Source organism: Saimiri boliviensis, chromosome 3 (assembly GCF_048565385.1).
Source record: "Saimiri boliviensis isolate mSaiBol1 chromosome 3, mSaiBol1.pri, whole genome shotgun sequence".
In the NCBI taxonomy this organism is placed as follows: Eukaryota; Metazoa; Chordata; class Mammalia; order Primates; family Cebidae; genus Saimiri; species Saimiri boliviensis.
The window spans coordinates 23,666,440-23,671,639 of record NC_133451.1 but is presented as its reverse complement, the minus strand read 5'-3'; the positions used below and the strand labels follow the sequence as shown (position 1 = coordinate 23,671,639).

General features: G+C 45.7%; 1 pseudogene; it reads left to right on the top strand.

Moving 5' to 3' along the window:
* The first annotated feature begins 2,374 nt into the window (after positions 1–2,374).
* LOC101047144 (large ribosomal subunit protein uL22-like) lies at positions 2,375–2,959 on the top strand (annotated as a pseudogene).
* Positions 2,960–5,200: the final 2,241 nt, after the last annotated feature.

The window sequence follows — 5,200 nt, the reverse complement described above, 5'->3', positions numbered from 1 at the left end:
TACGACGTACAGAAGAGAGAACATGCTTTGAGCAGAGACCAAAGCAAGGACAAAGTCAACCTAAACATTTGGTTTCATCTTTTCAGCACCAAGTTTCAACTCATACTTTGCTGGTGAGAAGCTATAAATTGGTGTAGGCTTTATAAAGAATTGGCAATGTCTATCAAAATGTTAAACACGCGCAACTCATGACTCTGGAAGAAATTATAGCAAATGTATATAGTCACTTCAAGACCACTGATAAACACAGAAGATGAAAATCTATCTAGATGCCCATAAGTTATGATATATCTACATAATGAAATTGAATGTTGAAAGAGACAATGAGATATTAATAGCTCTCTATACTGATAAGGAACACCATCAAGATATATAATTAAGTGAAAAAGCAAGGTGTAGAATGCTATTTGTGTAAAACTATATACATACACATATATACTACACATACACATCTGTATATATGTGTGTATATACATATACATGTATACATAGGTATGTTTGTGTAGATAGATGGATTGTAGAGAACTGTCTCTTAGTTTGGATTCCTCCAGAATCAAACTCGTATGTTTGCTTGCAATCCCAGGAAATTCCAGCAGGAGAGTGGAGAAGTAAGGCAAGGAAGAAAAGGTAGTTAACGGCAAATACCAAGAACGTTACCACTGAGGGCAACTGGACGGCAATCCTGCAGAGGAAAACCGGCCCACAGTGTAGAAGTCCCTTCAGGCCGGGTGCATTGGCTCATACCTATAATCCCAGCACTTTGGGATGCCAAGGCAGGCAGATCACCTGAGGTCAGGAGTTCAAGACCAGCCTGGCCAACATGGTGAAACCCCCATCTCTACTAAAAATTAAAAAAAAAAATAGCTGGGTGTGGTGGCAAGCTGCTGTCGTCCCAGCTACTCAAAAGGCTGAGGTAGGAGAATCACCTGAACCTGGGAGGTGGAGGTCACGGTGAGCCGAGATTGCGCCACTGCACTCCAGCCTGGGCAAAAGAGTGAGGCTCAAAAAAAAAAATACTCCCTTCAGATTATTTCACCCAAGGTAAGCTGGGCATTTATCCACCAACTTTTCACCTGTCTTTGGTTGTGGGTTACTTCCAGGAGCATTAATTCTTGGGCAATTCCAGTTTACCAAAGGTGCTCCCAGGGCCAGAACAAAAAGCCCTCAGGCAGGAAAACTCAGATCGTCATGGAGAGCAGCCTTTGTTGTGTCAAGGTGAGAGATGAGAGAATATTCGGTGGGGCACTAATAGGCAGAGTATGTCCGGAAGGAGATGCACAAGGAGCTGGGAGTAGAAGTGGGGAGGAGGAAGGAGAACTATTAATAAGCCTGGAAGAGACAGATATTTTCACTATGACCCTTATTGTTCTTTTGGAATGTTGCGATGTGCGTTTATCACCCATTCTCAAACAAAATAATATAGAGAAATTAAATTGAGCTCCTGCACAGATGCACAAGGGGTAGTGGCTAATGAGCATGGCCCCGGGGCACCCAGGCACTACTGACAGTGTGGGCCAGATAATTCCACCTTGTGCACTGTGACATGTTTGGCGGCATCCCCGGCCCCTACCCACTAAATGCCAGTACACTCCCTCCCCGAGTTGTGATCATCATAAATGTTTCCAGACATTGCCAAATGTTCCCTGAGATGGGTATGGCAGGGCACAATCATTTCTCACCCTGTTGAGATTCTCTGCTCTAGAGAACCTGATGGGGTTGGTTGTATCCCTCCAGTATACTGAGGCACCAGGTAGTCTAGTGCAGCACATCCAGATCTCGGCATGAAGCCTGTGTACAAGGAGGGACCACGCAGTCTACCCCATACAAGGGAGTAGAGAAGCTGCTGGTGGCTTTTTCCCCTGCCTTTCGCCATGAGCTCCCCTTCCATGTACATACAATCCCTCACCTCCCACACGCATGATCAACACAACCGGCAGGACACTTGGAGGCAGCAGGCCTCACTCACACAGCCACCATGCGAGTATTTCAAGACACTGTAGTATAATCTGCTGCCCGGCAGCATTTGGGGAAGCTTTGCGTCTGACCCTGGACACTGCTGAATCAAATGTGGCCCCTGCCTGAAGCAGCTCCCAGCTTCAGGAAGAAGCCAACCGTGAAAGGCGAGCCTAGTCAGGTACCGAGAGGCTGGGCCCCTTCTCCTCCACGCTCCTTCCCTTTCTTTGCTCCCCTCTCCATTCTGTCTGCCCTTGGGAGCACTTCTCACTCTCCCAAATTATGCCTTTCATTGTATTTACTTGTTTTTTGCCAGCCTCTACCAGAAGTAGCTCAGATGGAAGCAGGGATGGGTTCGACCCTGTCCTCACTGCTTTGCTGACATCAAGAACAGCCATTGGCTCTTTCCCTAAGCGGCCTGAGGTAATCTGTGAAAATGGTTCGCTATTCACTTGATCCTGAGAACCCCACAAAGTCATGCAAATCAAGAGGTTCCAATCTTCGTGTTCACTTTAAGAACACACGTGAAACTGCTCAGGCCATCAAGGGTATGCATATACGAAAAGCCACGAAGTATCTGAAAGATGTCACTTTACAGAACAGTGCGTACCATTCCAACGTTACAATGGTGGAGTTGGCAGATGTGCCCAGGCCAAGCAGTGGGGCTGGACACAAGGTCGGTGGCCCAAAAAGAGTGCTGAATTTTTGCTGCACATGCTTAAAAATGCAGAGTAACGCTGAACTTAAGGGTTTAGATGTAGATTCTCTGGTCATTGAGCATGTCCAAGTGAACAAAGCACCCAGGATGTGCCACCGAACCTACAGAGCTCATGGTCGAATTAACCCATACATGAGTTCCCCCTGCCACATTGAGATGATCCTTACTGAAAAGGAACAGATTGTTCCTAAACCAGAAGAGGAGGTTGCCCAGAAGAAGAAGATATCCCAGAAGAAACTGAAGAAACAAAAACTTAATGGCACAGGAATAAATTCAGCCTTAAAATAAATGCAACTAAAAGGAAAAGAAAAAAAAAAAGAAAGAAAGAACAGCCATTGGCACAAAGAAGGTGGTCAAGAAATTCCTATTCATTGAATGGATGAATGAATATTCTGGAACGTTGGAGAAGGAGGAGTGGAAACACAAATGAGGATGGGAGAAAAGAGGAAGAACAAGGCAGGAACCAGGACAGGAAACACCTGGAAGTCTCCAAGCATAGCTTCTACAGCTGAGAACTGGACCAAGATGAAAGCTCCTCCCCAACGAGAAGCGGGGCTACCTTCCCACCAACTCCTCCCCACCTCCTGCCAGTTGCCTTCCAGAAACTAGAGCTGGACCGACCACCATTTCCAGGGCGTAACACCATCAGAAGGCGATGGCTATCTCTGAAATGAACTGATTCAGATGGATTTGGATGGCTTTGTGCCCCTCTTACCAGTCCTTGCACCATTTGCCATTTTCCAGGACAGGCCGTGGGGGGAAAAAAGGAGTCTTTGTTTCATTGGAATGAAAGCCAGCTTTCCCCAGACTGTGTAGAATAGTTGCGATTGTTTGGATCACTGTTGAGCAATGCTTACTCTCCTGCCTTCTGTGGGCCAAATATATGTCCCTGTTCCACAGATGTTGGACTAAGCATCATAGCCTCTTTTGATCAATGGCATGCTAGCAGACACAATATGACTAGAGACCTTAAACGCACTCACCGACGATGGCTTGGCTGCTATGTTCTGGTATTCTCCCAAGGGAAGAGCTTACCCTGCACAGTGACTGCCCTTTCAGAATGAAAACACATAGAGTGGACTTGAACCCGACTTCCAGCCTAGATCCTATCTTACAGGAATCACAGCTTGAAGCAGAGGCATGTCGCTGAGCCCAATCTGGATCACCCAAACCACAGTCATCCTATAGAACCATCAGCATTGAGGAACGAGACCCTTAATCACCCTTAAGCATCAAAGACCACCTCCCCCTTGACTTCCACATTGCATTTCAACAGGAGAAGTAAAGGCTGGGAGCCTGCGTGCCACCTTTAATCACCCTCCTGTAGATCACAGGCATGGTGTGTAGGAATCTTTCCAGAAGGCATTGTTTTTACTTAAACACAATCAAACCCCCACCTAAGTCACATACCCCATACCTACTCCATGGCTCAAGGCCCTTTCCCATGTAAATTCTAGAGTTGTAAGCCCAAGACCTTTTCACGTGTAATTTCTAGGAGTGTAAGCCTTTAAAAGGGCAGGGACTGACTTTGTGAGCAGAGCTTGGCTATTAGGTAACTATGCCACCTTGCTCCCAGCCGAATAAATCACCCCTTTCTTCCCAGTTTGGTGTTTGAGAGGTTTGTTTGATGGCCTTTTTCCTGCTTTAGCATGAGAGTGAACTCTGGTTGGAAGCCACTGAGTTTTGAAGTGGATTGCTAAGCAGCATTAGGTGGCAATAGAGGATTGACTCCATGGTAATTAGCAATGCCTGCTCCAAAGTCAGGCATGAGCTGAAATAATGGCTCTTTCTCTAGAGCTACACAGCTTTGGGCAAGTTAGCTAGACTTCTGAGTCTCAGTTTCTTAAACTATATATAAAAAAGTAATAATAGCATGACTTTCAACACTGCTGTCAGGATTAAATGTGATCATGTATATAAAATGCTTAGCATAGCATCTGGTCCAGAGTAAACATTGTATAAATCGGAAATCACAAATTGGAAATGTGTCTTCAAAAAATTCAATTCATTGTCTCTGTTGGGATCAGTTACCAACCACCAACTGGGAAATTTTGTATTTAAAAAATCCCAGAATTATATCTTCTCTTGAAAAATCAGAAAATCTTGTGACATTGAGCCAGCATTCCTATACAGCAACAATGGGCAGAGCTGGGGGTAGCATATCACTGTGTGTCTAGTAGAAAACATGACCACAGGGGGCTTAAGTAAGTAAGGGGTTAATTTTTTTCATGCAGCCAGATGTCCAGGGCTGGCAGTGAGGCTGAGCAGTGGTGCCAGCAGGGACTTAGGCTCCTCAGCCTTGCTGCTCTGCTATCCTTACGCATGACGTGTGTGGTCCTCGTGATCTCAAGAAGGCTTCTGCACAGGAAGCTACGGCCTCTGTGTTTCAGGCAGGAAAAGAAGGTAGGAATGGTAAAGGAGAAAAGGACACACTCTCTTCTAGCAAGACTTTGCTTTTTTATACAAGAAAGGAAGACTTTCCAGGGACTTCCACTGACGTCTTGCATGTTAGAAGCGAGGCAGCCTGGG